The sequence below is a fragment of the Hyla sarda genome, chromosome 1 (assembly GCF_029499605.1).
Source record: "Hyla sarda isolate aHylSar1 chromosome 1, aHylSar1.hap1, whole genome shotgun sequence".
Classification (NCBI taxonomy): Eukaryota; Metazoa; Chordata; class Amphibia; order Anura; family Hylidae; genus Hyla; species Hyla sarda.
Window position 1 is genome coordinate 256,730,075 of NC_079189.1, and position 16,557 is coordinate 256,746,631.

At 51.0% G+C, this 16,557-nt stretch overlaps 12 pseudogenes; all 12 read left to right on the plus strand.

The window, feature by feature from the left end:
- The first annotated feature begins 610 nt into the window (after positions 1-610).
- On the plus strand, positions 611-730 carry LOC130316988 (5S ribosomal RNA; annotated as a pseudogene).
- An 891-nt stretch (positions 731-1,621) lies between these two features.
- On the plus strand, positions 1,622-1,741 carry LOC130352593 (5S ribosomal RNA; annotated as a pseudogene).
- Positions 1,742-4,428: 2,687 nt separating this feature from the next.
- On the plus strand, positions 4,429-4,548 carry LOC130352492 (5S ribosomal RNA; annotated as a pseudogene).
- Positions 4,549-6,236: 1,688 nt separating this feature from the next.
- On the plus strand, positions 6,237-6,356 carry LOC130349148 (5S ribosomal RNA; annotated as a pseudogene).
- A 1,093-nt stretch (positions 6,357-7,449) lies between these two features.
- LOC130352764 (5S ribosomal RNA) lies at positions 7,450-7,569 on the plus strand (annotated as a pseudogene).
- Positions 7,570-9,742: 2,173 nt separating this feature from the next.
- LOC130315007 (5S ribosomal RNA) lies at positions 9,743-9,862 on the plus strand (annotated as a pseudogene).
- Positions 9,863-10,134: 272 nt separating this feature from the next.
- LOC130353087 (5S ribosomal RNA) lies at positions 10,135-10,254 on the plus strand (annotated as a pseudogene).
- A 284-nt stretch (positions 10,255-10,538) lies between these two features.
- LOC130333464 (5S ribosomal RNA) lies at positions 10,539-10,658 on the plus strand (annotated as a pseudogene).
- An 82-nt stretch (positions 10,659-10,740) lies between these two features.
- Positions 10,741-10,860, plus strand: LOC130327898 (5S ribosomal RNA; annotated as a pseudogene).
- Positions 10,861-12,142: 1,282 nt separating this feature from the next.
- On the plus strand, positions 12,143-12,262 carry LOC130315018 (5S ribosomal RNA; annotated as a pseudogene).
- A 272-nt stretch (positions 12,263-12,534) lies between these two features.
- On the plus strand, positions 12,535-12,654 carry LOC130324177 (5S ribosomal RNA; annotated as a pseudogene).
- A 3,470-nt stretch (positions 12,655-16,124) lies between these two features.
- On the plus strand, positions 16,125-16,244 carry LOC130349160 (5S ribosomal RNA; annotated as a pseudogene).
- The last annotated feature ends 313 nt before the right edge of the window (positions 16,245-16,557 follow it).

Below are 16,557 nucleotides of genomic sequence, written 5' to 3' on the forward strand. Positions count from 1 at the left end.
AGCTGTCAATGGCCATCCTAAGCTGGACGCGCCTGCTCTCGTCACATCGCAGACTGCTACCCAGCTTAGGGCCCGGTAAGTACTGGCATGGGAGACTGGCTGGGAATCCCGGTTGCCGTTGACATTTTGCTCTTATGCCGCCTTCAGTTCCGATTCCGAAAAGGATTTATTGATGCTTAAATGCACAGTATACAAAGTGTGAAGCTGTCAACGGCCATCCTAAGCTGAACGCGCCTGCTCTCGTCAGATCGCAGACTGCTACCCAGCTTAGGGCCTGGTAAGTACCAGCATGGGAGACTGGCTGGAAATCCCGGGTGCAGTTGCCATTTTAATCTTTTGCTGCCTTCCGCTCCGATTCGGAAAAGGATTTATTGATGCTTAAATGCACAGTATAAAGGGCGTGAAGCTGTCAACGGCCATCCTAAGCTGAACGCGCCTGCTCTCGTCAGATTGCAGACTGCTACCCAGCTTAGGGCCCGGTAAGTACCAGCATGGGAGACTGGCTGGGAATCCCAGGTGTTGTTGACATTTTGCTCTGTAGCCGCCTTCCTCTCCGATTCCGAAAAGGATTTATTGATGCTTAAATGCACATTATAAAAAGCGTGAAGCTGTCAATGGCCATCCTAAGCTGAACGCGCCTGCTCTCGTCAGATCGCAGACTGCTACCCAGCTTAGGGCCCGGTAAGTACCAGCATGGGAGACTGGCTGGGAATCCCGGGTGCCGTTGACATTTTGCTCTATTGCTGCTTTCCGCTCCGATTCCGAAAAGAATTTATTGATGCTTAAATCCACAGTATACAAGGTGTGAAGCTGTCGACGGCCATCCTAAGCTTAACGCGCCTGCTCTTGTCAGATCGCAGACTGGTACAGATCTTAGGGCCCGGTAAGTATCGGCATGGGACACTGGCTGGGAATCCCGGCTGCCGTTGACATTTTGCTCTGTTGCCGCCTTCCGTTTCCAATTCCGAAAAGGATTTATTGATGCTTAAATGCACAGTATAAAGGGCAAGAAGCTGTCAACGGCCATCCTAAGCTGAACGTGCCTGCTCTCGTCAGATCGCAGACTGCTACCCAGCTTAGGGCTCGGTAAGTACCAGCATGGGAGACTGGCTGGGAATCCCAGGTGTCGTTGACATTTTGCTCTGTTGCCGCCTTACGCTCCGATTCCGAAAAGGATTTATTGATGCTTAAATCCACAGTATACAGGGTGTGAAGATGTCTACGGCCATCCTAAGCTGAATGCGCCTGTTCTCGTCAGATCGCAGACTGCTACCCAGCTTAGGGCCCGGTAAGTACCAGCATGGGAGACTGGCTGGGAATCCCGGCTGCCGTTGACATTTTGCTCTGTTGCCGCCTTCCGTTCCGATTCCGCAAAGGATTTATTGATGCTTAAATGCACAGTATAAAGGGCGACAAGCTGTCAACGGCCATCCTAAGCTGAACGCGCCTGCTCTCGTCAGATCGCAGACTGCTACCCAGCTTAGGGCCCGGTAAGTACCAGCATGGGAGACTGGCTGGGAATCCCAGCTGCCGTTGACATTTTGCTCTGTTGCCGCCTTCCGTTTCTATTTCGAAAAGGATTTATTGATGCTTAAATGCACAGTATACAAATTGTGAAGCTGTCAACGGCCATCCTAAGCTGAACGCGCCTGCTCTCGTCAGATCGCAGACTGCTACCCAGCTTAGGGCCCGGTAAGTACCAGCATGGGAGACTGGCTGGGAATCCCGGGTGCAGTTGACATTTTGCTCTGTTGCCGCCTTCCGCTCCGATTCGGAAAATTATTTATTGATGCTTAAATGCACAGTATAAAGGGCGTGAAGCTGTCAACGACCATCCTAAGCTGAACGCGCCTGCTCTCGTCAGATCACAGACTGCTACCCAGCTTAGGCCCGGTAAGTACCAGCATGGGAGACTGGCTGGGAATCCCAGGTGTTGTTGACATTTTGCTCTGTAGCCGCCTTCCGCTCCGATTCCGAAAAGGATTTATTGATGCTTAAATCCACAGTATACAGGGTGTGAAGCCGTCTACGGCTATCCTAAGCTGAATGTGCCTGTTCTTGTCAGATCGCAGACTGCTGCCCGGCAAGTACGGGCATGGGAGACTGGCTGGCAATCCAAGGTGCTATTGACATTTTGCTCTGTTGCCGCCTTCCTCTCCGATTCCGAAAAGGATTTATTGATGCTTAAATGCACAGTATAAAAAGCATGAAGCTGTCAATGGCCATCCTAAGCTGAACGCGCCTGCACTCGTCCGATCGCAGACTGCTACCCAGCTTAGGGCCCGGTAAGTACTGGCATGGGAGTCTGGCTGGGAATCCTGGGTGCTGTTGACATTTTGCTCTATTGCTGCCTCCCGCTCCGATTCCGAAAAGAATTTATTGATGCTTAAATCCACAGTATACAAGGTGTTAAGCTGTCGACGGCCATCCTAAGCTTAACTCGCCTGCTCTCGTCAGATCGCAGACTGGTACAGATTTTAGGGCCCGGTAAGTACCGGCATGAGACACTGGCTGGGAATCCCGGCTGCCGTTGACATTTTGCTCTGTTGCCGCCTTCCCTTCCGATTCCGAAAAGGATTTATTGATGCTTAAATGCACAGTATAAAGGGCGAGAAGCTGTCAACGACCATCCTAAGCTGAACGCGCCTGCTCTTGTCAGATCGCAGACTGCTACCCAGCTTAGGGCCTGGTAAGTACTGGCATGGGAGACTGGCTGGGAATCCCAGGTGCCGTTGACATTTTGCTCTATTGCTGCCCTCCGCTTCGATTCCGAAAAGAATTTATTGATGCTTAAATCCACAGTATACAAGGTGTGAAGCTGTCGACGGCCATCCTAAGCTTAACGCGCCTGCTCTCGTCAGATCGCAGACTGGTACAGATCTTAGGGCCCGGTAAGTACCGGCATGGGACACTGGCTGGGAATCCCGGCTGCCGTTGACATTTTGCTCTGTTGCCGCCTAACGCTCCGATTCCGAAAAGGATTTATTGATGCTTAAATCCACAGTATACAGGGTGTGAAGATGTCTACGGCCATCCTAAGCTGAATGCGCCTGTTCTCGTCAGATCGCAGACTGGTACAGATCTTAGGGCCCGGTAAGTACCGGCATGGGACACTGGCTGGGAATCCCGGCTGCCGTTGACATTTTGCTCTGTTGCCGCCTTCCGTTCCGTTCCGATTCCGAAAAGGATTTATTGATGCTTAAATGCACAGTATAAAGGGCGAGAAGCTGTCAACAGCCATCCTTAGCTGTATGCGCCTCCTCTCGTCCGATCGCAGACTGCTACCCAGCTTAGGGCCCGGTAAGTACCAGCATGGGAGACTGGCTGGGAATCCCGGCTGCTGTTGACATTTTGCTCTGTTGCCGCCTTCCGTTCCGATTCCGAAAAGGATTTATTGATGCTTAAATGCACAGTATACAAAATGTGAAGCTGTCAACGGCCATCCTAAGCTGAACGCGCCTGCTCTCGGCAGATCGCAGACTGCTACCAAGCTTAGGGCCTGGTAAGAACCAGCATGGGAGACTGGCTGGGAATCCCGGGTGCAGTTGACATTTTAATCTGTTGCCGCCTTCCGCTCCGATTCGGAAAAGGATTTATTGATGCTAAAATGCACAGTATAAAGGGCATGAAGCTGTTAACGGCCATCCTAAGCTGAACGCGCCTGCTCTCGTCAGATCGCAGACTGCTACCCAGGTTAGGGCCCGGTAAGTACCAGCATGGGAGACTGGCTGGGAATCTCAGGTGTTGTTGACATTTTGCTCTGTAGCTCTGTAGACATTTTGCTCCGATTCCGAAAAGGATTTATTGATGCTTAAATCCACAATATACAGGGTGTGAAACCGTCTACGGCTATCCTAAGCTGAATGCGCCTGTTCTTGTCAGATCGCAGACTGCTGCCCGGCAAATACGGGCATGGGAGACTGGCTGGCAATCCAAGGTGCTATTGACATTTTGATCTGTTGCAGCCTTCCTCTCCGATTAAAAAAAATATTTATTGATGCTTAAATCCACAGTATACAAGGCATGAAGATGTCAACGGCCATCCTAAGCTGAACGCGCCTGCTCTCGTCAGATCGCAGACTGCTTCCCAGCTTAGGGCCTGGTAGGTACCAGCATTGGAAACTGGCTGGGAATCCCGGGTGCAGTTGACACTTTAATCTGTTGCCGCCTTCCGCTCCGATTCGGAAAAGGATTTATTGATGCTTAAATGCACAGTATAAAGGGCTTGAAGCTGTCAACGGCCATCCTAAGCTGAACGCGCCTGCCCTCGTCAGATCGCAGACTGCTACCCAGCTTAGGGCCCGTTAAGTACCAGCATGGGAGACTGGCTGGGAATCCCGGGTGCAGTTGACATTTTGCTCTGTTTCTGCTCCGATTCCGAAAATTATTTATTGATGCTTAAATCCACAGTATACAAAGTGTGAAGCTGTCAACGGCCTTCCTAAGCTGAACGCGCCTGCTCTCGTCAGATCGCAGACTGCTACCCAGCTTAGGGCCCGGTAAGTACCAGCATGGGAGACTGGCTGGGAATCCCAGGTGTTGTTGACATTTTGCTCTGTAGCCGCCTTCCGCTCCGATTTGGAAAAGGATTTATTGATGCTTAAATCCACAGTATACAGGGTGTGAAGCCGTCTACGGCTATCCTAAGCTGAATGTGCCTGTTCTTGTCAGATCGCAGACTTTTACCCAGCTTAGGGCCCGGTAAGTACCAGCATGGGAGACTGGCTGGGAATCTCAGGTGTTGTTGACATTTTGCTCTGTAGCTCTGTAGACATTTTGCTCCGATTCCGAAAAGGATTTATTGATGCTTAAATCCACAATATACAGGGTGTGAAGCCGTCTACGGCTATCCTAAGCTGAATGTGCCTGTTCTTGTCAGATCGCAGACTGCTGCCCGGCAAGTACGGGCATGGGAGACTGGCTGGCAATCCAAGGTGCTATTGACATTTTGCTCTGTTGCCGCCTTCCTCTCTGATTCCGAAAAGGATTTATTGATGCTTAAATGCACAGTATAAAAAGCATGAAGCTGTCAATGGCTGTCCTAAGCTGAACGTGCCTGCTCTCGTCAGATCGCAGACTGCTACCCAGCTTAGGGCCCGGTAAGTACTGGCATGGGAGACTGGCTGGGAATCCCGGGTGCGGTTGACATTTTGCTCTATTGCTGCCTTCCGCTCCGATTCCGAAAATAATTTATTGATGCTTAAATCCACAGTATACAAGGTGTGAAGCTATCGACGGCCATCCTAAGCTTAACGCGCCTGCTCTTGTCAGATCACAGACTGGTACAGATCTTAGGGCCCGGTAAGTACCGACATGGGACACTGGCTGGAAATCCCGGCTGCCGATGACATTTTGCTCTGTTGCCGCCTTCCGTTTCCGATTCCGAAAAGGATTTATTGATGCTTAAATGCACAGTATAAAGGGCGAGAAGCTGTCAACGGCCATCCTAAGCTGAACGTGCCTGCACTCGTCAGATCGCAGACTGCTATCCAGCTTAGGGCCTGGTAAGTACCAGCAGGGGAGACTGGCTGGGAATCCCGGGTGTCGTTGACATTTTGCTCTGTTGCCGCCTTCCGTTCCGATTCCGAAAAGGATTTATTGATGCTTAAATGCACAGTATAAAAATCATGAAGCTGTCAATGGCCATCCTAAGCTGAACGCGCCTGCTCTCGTCAGATCGCAGACTGCTACCCAGCTTAGGGCCTGGTAAGTACTGGCATGGGACACTGGCTGGGAATCTCGGCTGCCGTTGACATTTTGCTCTGTTACCGCCTTCCGTTCCGATTCCGAAAAGGATTTATTGATGCCTAAATGCACAGTATAATGGGCGAGAAGCTGTCAACGGCCATCCTAAGCTGAACGCGCCTGCTCTCGTCAGATTGTAGACTGCTACCCAGCTTAGGGCCCAGTAAGTACCGGCATGGGAGACTGGCTGGGAATCCCGGGTGCAGTTGACATTTTGCTCTGTTGCCGCCTTCCGCTCCGATTCCGAAAAAGGATTTATTGATGCTTAAATGCGCAGTATAAAAATCACGAAGCTGTCAATGGCCATCCTAAGCTGAACACGCCTGCTCTTGTCACATCGCAGACTGCTAAGCAGCTTAGGGCCCGGTAAGTACTGGCATGGGAGACTGGCTGGGAATCCCGGTTGACATTTTGCTCTTATGCCGCCTTCAGTTCCGATTCCGAAAAGGATTTATTGATGCTTAAATGCACAGTATACAAAGTGTGAAGCTGTCAACGGCCATCCTAAGCTGAACGCGCCTGCTCTCGTCAGATCGCAGACTGCTACCCAGCTTAGGGCCTGGTAAGTACCAGCATGGGAGACTGGCTGGGAATCCCGGGTGCAGTTGACATTTTAATCTGTTGCTGCCTTCCGCTCCGATTCGGAAAAGGATTTATTGATGCTTAAATGCACAGTATAAAGGGCGTGAAGCTGTCAACGGCCATCCTAAGCTGAACGCGCCTGCTCTCGTCAAATCGCAGACTGCTACCCAGCTTAGGGCCCGGTAAGTACCAGCATGGGAGACTGGCTGGGAATCCCAGGTGTTGTTGACATTTTGCTCTGTAGCCGCCTTCCGCTCCGATTCCGAAAAGGATTTATTGATGCCTAAATGCACAGTATAAAGGGCGAGAAGCTGTCAACGGCCATCCTAAGCTGAACGCGCCTGCTCTCGTCAGATTGCAGACTGCTACCCAGCTTAGGGCTCAGTAAGTACCGGCATGGGAGACTGGCTGGGAATCCCGGGTGCAGTTGACATTTTGTTCTGTTGCCGCCTTCCGCTCCGATTCCGAAAAAGGATTTATTGATGCTTAAATGCGCAGTATGAAAATCATGAAGCTGTCAATGGCCATCCTAAGCTGGACGCGCCTGCTCTCGTCACATCGCAGACTGCTACCCAGCTTAGGGCCCGGTAAGTACTGGCATGGGAGACTGGCTGGGAATCCCGGTTGCCGTTGACATTTTGCTCTTATGCCGCCTTCAGTTCCGATTCCGAAAAGGATTTATTGATGCTTAAATGCACAGTATACAAAGTGTGAAGCTGTCAACGGCCATCCTAAGCTGAACGCGCCTGCTCTCGTCAGATCGCAGACTGCTACCCAGCTTAGGGCTTGGTAAGTACCAGCATGGGAGACTGGCTGGAAATCCCGGGTGCAGTTGCCATTTTAATCTGTTGCTGCCTTCCGCTCCGATTCGGAAAAGGATTTATTGATGCTTAAATGCACAGTATAAAGGGCATGAAGCTGTCAACGGCCATCCTAAGCTGAACGCGCCTGCTCTCGTCAGATTGCAGACTGCTACCCAGCTTAGGGCCCGGTAAGTACCAGCATGGGAGACTGGCTGGGAATCCCAGGTGTTGTTGACATTTTGCTCTGTAGCCGCCTTCCTCTCCGATTCCGAAAAGGATTTATTGATGCTTAAATGCACATTATAAAAAGCGTGAAGCTGTCAATGGCCACCCTAAGCTGAACGCGCCTGCTCTCGTCAGATCGCAGACTGCTACCCAGCTTAGGGCCCGATAAGTACCAGCATGGGAGACTGGCTGGGAATCCCGGGTGCCGTTGACATTTTGCTCTATTGCTGCTTTCCGCTCCGATTCCGAAAAGAATTTATTGATGCTTAAATCTACAGTATACAAGGTGTGAAGCTGTCGACGGCCATCCTAAGCTTAACGCGCCTGCTCTTGTCAAATCGCAGACTGGTACAGATCTTAGGGCCCGGTAAGTACCGGCATGGGACACTGGCTGGGAATCCCGGCTGCCGTTGACATTTTGCTCTGTTGCCGCCTTCCGTTTCCAATTCCGAAAAGGATTTATTGATGCTTAAATGCACAGTATAAAGGGCAAGAAGCTGTCAACGGCCATCCTAAGCTGAACGTGCCTGCTCTCGTCAGATCGCAGCCTGCTACCCAGCTTAGGGCTCGGAAAGTACCAGCATGGGAGACTGGCTGGGAATCCCAGGTGTCGTTGACATTTTGCTCTGTTGCCGCCTTACGCTCCGATTCCGAAAAGGATTTATTGATGCTTAAATCCACAGTATACAGGGTGTGAAGATGTCTACCGCCATCCTAAGCTGAATGCGCCTGTTCTCGTCAGATCGCAGACTGCTACCTAGCTTCGGGCCTGGTAAGTACCAGCATGGGAGACTGGCTGGGAATCCCGGGTGGAGTTGACATTTTGCTCTGTTTCTGCTACGAGTCCGAAAATTATTTATTGATACTTAAATCCACAGTATACAAAGTGTGAAGCTGTCAACGGCCATCCTAAGCTGAACGCGCCTGCTCTCGTCAGATCGCAGACTTCTACCCAGCTTAGGGTCTGGTAAGTACCAGCATGGGAGACTGGCTGGGAATCCCGGGTGCAGTTGACATTTTAATCTGTTGCCGCCTTCCGCTCCGATTCGGAAAAGGATTTATTGATGCTTAAATCCACAATACACAGGGTGTGAAGCTGTCAACGGCCATCCTAAGCTTGAACGTGCCTGCTCTCCTCAGATCGCAGACCACTGCCCGGCAGTTACCGGCATGGGAGACTGGCTGGCAATCCAAGGTGCCGTTGACATTTTGCTTTGTTGCCGCCTTCCTCTCCGATTAATAAAAATATTTATTGATGCTTAAATGCACCTGGGAATCCCGGGTGCAGTTGACATTATGCTCTGTTGCCGCCTTCCGTTCCGATTCCGAAAAGGATTTATTGATGCTTAAATGCAAAGTATAAAAAGCATGAAGCTGTCAATGGCCATCCTAAGCTGAACGCGCCTGCTCTCGTCAGATCGCAGACTGCTACCCAGCCTAGGGCCCATTAAGTACCGGCATGGGAGACTGGCTGGGAATCCCGGGTGCAGTTGACATTTTGCTCTGTTGCCGCCTTCCGTTCCGATTCCGAAAAGGATTTATTGATGCTTAAATGCACAGTATAAAAATCATGAAGCTGTCAATGGCCATCCTAAGCTGAACGTGCCTGCTCTCGTCAGATCGCAGACTGCTACCCAGCTTAGGGCCTGGTAAGTACTGGCATGGGACACTGGCTGGGAATCTCGGCTGCCGTTGACATTTTGCTCTGTTGCCGCCTTTCGTTCCGATTCCGAAAAGGATTTATTGATGCCTAAATGCACAGTATAAAGGGCGAGAAGCTGTCAACGGCCATCCTAAGCTGAACGTGCCTGCTCTCGTCAGATTGCAGACTGCTACCCAGCTTAGGGCTCAGTAAGTACCGGCATGGGAGACTGGCTGGGAATCCCGGGTGCAGTTGACATTTTGCTCTGTTGCCGCCTTCCGCTCCGATTCCGAAAAAGGATTTATTGATGCTTAAATGCGCAGTATAAAAATCATGAATCTGTCAATGGCCATCCTAAGCTGAATGCGCCTGCTCTCGTCACATCGCAGACTGCTACCCAGCTTAGGGCCCGGTAAGTACTGGCATGGGAGACTGGCTGGGAATCCCGGTTGCCGTTGACATTTTGCTCTTATGCCGCCTTCAGTTCCGATTCCGAAAAGGATTTATTGATGCTTAAATGCACAGTATACAAAGTGTGAAGCTGTCAACGGCCATCCGAAGCTGAACGCGCCTGCTCTCGTCAGATCACAGACTGCTACCCAGCTTAGGGCCTGGTAAGTACCAGCATGGGAGACTGGCTGGGAATCCCGGGTGCAGTTGACATTTTAATCTGTTGCTGCCTTCCGCTCCGATTCGGAAAAGGATTTATTGATGCTTAAATGCACAGTATAAAGGGCGTGAAGCTGTCAACGGCCATCCTAAGCTGAACGCGCCTGCTCTCGTCAGATCGCAGACTGCTACCCAGCTTAGGGCCCGGTAAGTACTAGCATGGGAGACTGGCTGGGAATCCCAGGTGTTGTTGACATTTTGCTCTGTAGCCGCCTTCCGCTCTGATTCCGAAAAGGATTTATTGATGCTTAAATCCACAGTATACAGGGTGTGAAGCCGTCTACGGCTATCCTAAGCTGAATGTGCCTGTTCTTGTCAGATCGCAGACTGCTGCCCGGCAAGTACGGGCATGGGAGACTGGCTGGCAATCCAAGGTGCTATTGACGTTTTGCTCTGTTGCCGCCTTCCTCTCCGATTCCGAAAAGGATTTATTGATGCTTAAATGCACAGTATAAAAAGCATGAAGCTGTCAATGGCCATCCTAAGCTGAACGCGCCTGCTCTCGTCAGATCGCAGACTGCTACCCAGCTTAGGGCCCGGTAAGTACCAGCATGGGAGACTTGCTGGGAATCCCGGGTGCCGTTGACATTTTGCTCTATTGCTGCTTTCCGCTCCGATTCCGAAAAGGATTTATTGATGCTTAAATCCACAGTATACAGGGTGTGAAGATGTCTACGGCCATCCTAAGCTGAATGCGCCTGTTCTCGTCAGATCGCAGACTGGTACAGATGTTAGGGCCCGGTAAGTACCGGCATGGGACACTGGCTGGGAATCCCGGCTGCCGTTGACATTTTGCTCTGTTGCCGCCTTCCGTTCCGATTACGAAAAGGATTTATTGATGCTTAAATACACAGTATAAAGGGCAAGAAGCTGTCAACGGCCATCCTAAGCTGAACGCGCCTGCTCTCGTCAGATCGCAGACTGCTACCCAGCTTAGGGCCCGGTAAGTACCAGCATGGGAGACTGGCTGGGAATCCCGGCTGCCGTTGACATTTTGCTCTGTTGCCGCCTTCCGTTTCGATTCCGAAAAGGATTTATTGATGCTTAAATGCACAGTATACAAAATGTGAAGCTGTCAACGGCCATCCTAAGCTGAACGCGCCTGCTCTCATCAGATCGCAGACTGCTACCCAGCTTAGGGCCTGGTAAGTACCAGCATGGGAGACTGGCTGGGAATCCCGGGTGCAGTTGACATTTTAATCTGTTGCCGCCTTCCGTTCCGATTCTGAAAAGGATTTATTGATGCTTAAATGCACAGTATACAGGGTGTGAAGATGTCTACGGCCATCCTAAGCTAAATGCGCCTGTTCTCGTCAGATCGCAGACTGGTACAGATCTTAGGGCCCGGTAAGTACCGGCATGGGACACTGGCTGGGAATCCCGGCTGCCGTTGACATTTTGCTCTGTTGCCGCCTTCCCTTCCGATTCCGAAAAGGATTTATTGATGCTTAAATGCACAGTATAAAGGGCGAGAAGCTGTCAACGGCCATCCTAAGCTGAACGCGCCTGCTCTCGTCAGATCGCAGACTGCTACCCAGCTTAGGGCCCGGTAAGTACCAGCTTGGGAGACTGGCTGGGAATCCCGGGTGCAGTTGACATTTTGCTCTGTTGCCGCCTTCCGCTCCGATTCGGAATATTATTTATTGATGCTTAAATGCACAGTATAAAGGGCGCGAAGCTGTCAACGGCCATCCTAAGCTGAACGCGCCTGCTCTCGACAGATCGCAGACCGCTACCCAGCTTAGGCCCGGTAAGTACCAGCATGGGAGACTGGCTGGGAATCCCAGGTGTTGTTGACATTTTGCTCTGTAGCCGCCTTCCGCTCCGATTCCGAAAAGGATTTATTGATGCTTAAATCCACAGTATACAGGGTGTGAAGCCGTCTACGGCTATCCTAAGCTGAATGTGCCTGTTCTTGTCAGATCGCAGACTGCTGCCCGGCAAGTACGGGCATGAGAGACTGGCTGGCAATCCAAGGTGCTATTGACATTTTGCTCTGTTGCCGCCTTCCTCTCCGATTCCGAAAAGGATTTATTGATGCTTAAATGCACAGTATAAAAAAGCATTAAGCTGTCAATGGCCATCCTAAGCTGAACGCGCCTGCACTTGTCCGATCGCAGACTGCTACACAGCTTAGGGCCCGGTAAGTATTGGCATGGGAGACTGGCTGGGAATCCCGGTTGCCGTTGACATTTTGCTCTTATGCCGCCTTCAGTTCCGATTCCGAAAAGGATTTATTGATGCTTAAATGCACAGTATACAAAGTGTGAAGCTGTCAACGGCCATCCGAAGCTGAACGCGCCTGCTCTCGTCAGATCGCAGACTGCTACCCAGCTTAGGGCCTGGTAAGTACCAGCATGGGAGACTGGCTGGGAATCCCGGGTGCAGTTGACATTTTAATCTGTTGCTGCCTTCCGCTCCGATTCGGAAAAGGATTTATTGATGCTTAAATGCACAGTATAAAGGGCGTGAAGCTGTCAACGGCCATCCTAAGCTGAACGCGCCTGCTCTCGTCAGATCGCAGACTGCTACCCAGCTTAGGGCCCGGTAAGTACTAGCATGGGAGACTGGCTGGGAATCCCAGGTGTTGTTGACATTTTGCTCTGTAGCCGCCTTCCGCTCTGATTCCGAAAAGGATTTATTGATGCTTAAATCCACAGTATACAGGGTGTGAAGCCGTCTACGGCTATCCTAAGCTGAATGTGCCTGTTCTTGTCAGATCGCAGACTGCTGCCCGGCAAGTACGGGCATGGGAGACTGGCTGGCAATCCAAGGTGCTATTGACGTTTTGCTCTGTTGCCGCCTTCCTCTCCGATTCCGAAAAGGATTTATTGATGCTTAAATGCACAGTATAAAAAGCATGAAGCTGTCAATGGCCATCCTAAGCTGAACGCGCCTGCTCTCGTCAGATCGCAGCCTGCTACCCAGCTTAGGGCCCGGTAAGTACCAGAATGGGAGACTGTTTGGGAATCCCAGGTGTCGTTGACATTTTGTTCTGTTGCCGCCTTCCGCTCCGATTCCGAAAAGGATTTATTGATGCTTAAATCCACAGTATACAGGGTGTGAAGATGTCTACGGCCTTCCTAAGCTGAATGCGCCTGTTCTCGTCAGATCGCAGACTGCTTCCCAGCTTCGGGCCTGGTAAGTACCAGCATGGGAGACTGGCTGGGAATCCCGGGTGCAGTTGACATTTTGCTCTGTTTCTGCTCCGATTCCGAAAATTATTTATTGATGCTTAAATCCACAGTATACAAAGTGTGAAGCTGTCAACGGCCATCCTAAGCTTAACGCGCCTGCTCTCGTCAGATCGCAGACTGGTACAGATCTCAGGGCCCGGTAGGTACCGGCATGGGACACTGGCTGGGAATCCCGGGTGCAGTTGACATTTTGCTCTGTTGCCGCCTTCCGCTCCGATTCGGAAAATTATTTATTGATGCTTAAATGCACAGTATAAAGGGCATGAAGCTGTCAACAGCCATCCTAAGCTGAACGCGCCTGCTCTCGTCAGATCGCAGACTGCTACCCAGCTTAGGGCCCGGTAAGTACTGGCATGGGAGACTGGCTGGGAATACCGGTTGCCATTGCCATTTTGCTCTATTGCTGCCTTCCGCTCCGATTCCGAAAAGAATTTATTGATGCTTAAATCCACAGTATACAAGGTGTGAAGCTGTCAACGGCCATCCTAAGCTTAACGCGCCTGCTCTCGTCAGATCGCAGACTGGTACAGATCTTAGGGCCCGGAAAGTACCGGCATGGGACACTGGCTGGGAATCCCGGCTGCCGTTGACATTTTGCTCTGTTGCCGCCTTCCGTTCCGATTCCGAAAAGGATTTATTGATGCTTAAATGCACAGTATACAAAGTTTGAACCTGTCTATGGCCATCCTAAGCTGAACGCGCCTGCTCTAGTCAGATCGCAGACTGCTACCCAGCTTAGGGCCCGGTAGGTACCAGCATGGGAGACTGGCTGGGAATCCCAGGTGTTGTTGACATTTTGCTCTGTAGCCGCCTTCCGCTCCGATTCCGAAAAGGATTTATTGATGCTTAAATCCACAGTATACAGGGTGTGAAGCCGTCTACGGCTATCCTAAGCTGAATGTGCCTGTTCTTGTCAGATCGCAGACTGCTGCCCGGCAAGTACGGGCATGGGAGACTGGCAGGCAATCCAAGGTGCTATTGACATTTTGCTCTGTTGCTGCCTTCCTCTCCGATTCCGAAAAGGATTTATTGATGCTTAAATGCACAGTATAAAAACCATGAAGCTGTCAATGGCTGTCCTAAGCTGAACGCGCCTGCTCTCGTCAGATCGCAGACTGCTATCCAGCTTAGAGCCTGGTAAGTACTGGCATGGGAGACTGGCTGGGAAACCCGAGTGCCGTTGACATTTTGCTCTATTGCTGCCTTCTGCTCCGATTCCGAAAAGAATTTATTGATGCTTAAATCCACAGTATACAAGGTGTGAAGCTGTCGACGGCCATCCTAAGCTTAACGCGCCTGCTCTCGTCAGATCGCAGACTGGTACAGATCTTAGGTCCCGGTAAGTACCGGCATGGGACACTGGCTGGGAATCCCGGCTGCCGTTGACATTTTGCTCTGTTGCCGCCTTACGCTCCGATTCCGAAAAGGATTTATTGATGCTTAAATCCACAGTATACAGGGTGTGAAGATGTCTACGGCCATCCTAAGCTGAATGCGCCTGTTCTCGTCAGATCGCAGACTGCTTCCCAGCTTCGGGCCTGGTAAGTACCAGCATGGGAGACTGGCTGGGAATCCCGGGTGCAGTTGACATTTTGCTCTGTTTCTGCTCCGATTCCGAAAATTATTTATTGATGCTTAAATCCACAGTATACAAAGTGTGAAGCTGTCAACGGCCATCCTAAGCTTAACGCGCCTGCTCTCGTCAGATCGCAGACTGGTACAGATCTCAGGGCCCGGTAGGTACCGGCATGGGACACTGGCTGGGAATCCCGGGTGCAGTTGACATTTTGCTCTGTTGCCGCCTTCCGCTCCGATTCGGAAAATTATTTATTGATGCTTAAATGCACAGTATAAAGGGCATGAAGCTGTCAACAGCCATCCTAAGCTGAACGCGCCTGCTCTCGTCAGATCGCAGACTGCTACCCAGCTTAGTCCCGGTAAGTACCAGCATGGGAGACTGGCTGGGAATCCCAGGTGTTGTTGACATTTTGCTCTGTAGCCGCCTTCCGCTGCGATTCCGAAAAGGATTTATTGGTGCTTAAATCCACAGTATACAGGGTGTGAAGCCGTCTACGGCTATCCTAAGCTGAATGTGCCTGTTCTTGTCAGATCGCAGACTGCTGCCCGGCAAGTACGGGCATGGGAGACTGGCTGGCAATCCAAGGTGCTATTGACATTTTGCTCTGTTGCCGCCTTCCTCTCCGATTCCGAAAAGGATTTATTGATGCTTAAATGCACAGTATAAAAAGCATGAAGCTGTCAATGGCCATCCTAAGCTGAACGCGCCTGCACTCGTCCGATCGCAGACTGCTACCCAGCTTAGGGCCCGGTAAGTACTGGCATGGGAGACTGGCTGGGAATCCTGGGTGCTGTTGAAATTTTGCTCTATTGCTGCCTTCCGCTCCGATTCCGAAAAGAATTTATTGATGCTTAAATCCACAGTATACAAGGTGTGAAGCTGTCCACGGCCATCCTAAGCTTAACTCGCCTGCTCTCGTCAGATCGCAGACTGGTACAGATTTTAGGGCCCGGTAAGTACCGGCATGAGACACTGGCTGGGAATCCCGGCTGCCGTTGACATTTTGCTCTGTTGCCGCCTTCCGTTCCGATTCCGAAAAGGATTTATTGATGCTTAAATGCACAGTATAAAGGGCGAGATGCTGTCAACGGCCATCCTAAGCTGAACGCGCCTGGTCTCGTCAGATCGCAGACTGCTACCCAACTTAGGGCCCGGTAAGTACTGGCATGGGAGACTGGCTGGGAATCCCAGGTGCCGTTGACATTTTGCTCTATTGCTGCCCTCCGCTTCGATTCCGAAAATAATTTATTGATGCTTAAATCCACAGTATACAAGGTGTGAAGCTGTCGACGGCCATCCTAAGCTTAACGCGCCTGCTCTCGTCAGATCGCAGACTGGTACAGATCTTAGGGCCCGGTAAGTACTGGCATGGGACACTGGCTGGGAATCCCGGCTGCCGTTGACACTTTGCTCTGTTGCCGCCTTACGCTCCGATTCCGAAAAGGATTTATTGATGCTTAAATCCACAGTATACAGGGTGTGAAGATGTCTACGGCCATCCTAAGCTGAATGCGCCTGTTCTCGTCAGATCGCAGACTGCTTCCCAGCTTCGGGCCTGGTAAGTACCAGCATGGGAGACTGGCTGGGAATCCCGGGTGCAGTTGACATTTTGCTCTGTTTCTGCTCCGATTCCGAAAATTATTTATTGATGCTTAAATCCACAGTATACAAAGTGTGAAGCGGTCAACGGCCATCCTAAGCTGAACGCGCCTGCTCTCGTCAGATCGCAGACTGCTACCCAGCTTAGGGCCTGGTAAGTACCAGCATGGGAGACTGGCTGGGAATCCCGGGTGCAGTTGACATTTTAATCTGTTGCCGCCTTCCGCTCCGATTCGGAAAAGGATTTATTGATGCTAAAATGCACAGTATAAAGGGCATGAAGCTGTTAACGGCCATCCTAAGCTGAACGCGCCTGCTCTCGTCAGATCGCAGACTGCTACCCATGTTAGGGCCCGGTAAGTACCAGCATGGGAGACTGGCTGGGAATCTCAGGTGTTGTTGACATTTTGCTCTGTAGCTCTGTAGACATTTTGCTCCGATTCCGAAAAGGATTTATTGATGCTTAAATCCACAATATACAGGGTGTGAAACCGTCTACGGCTATCCTAAGCTGAA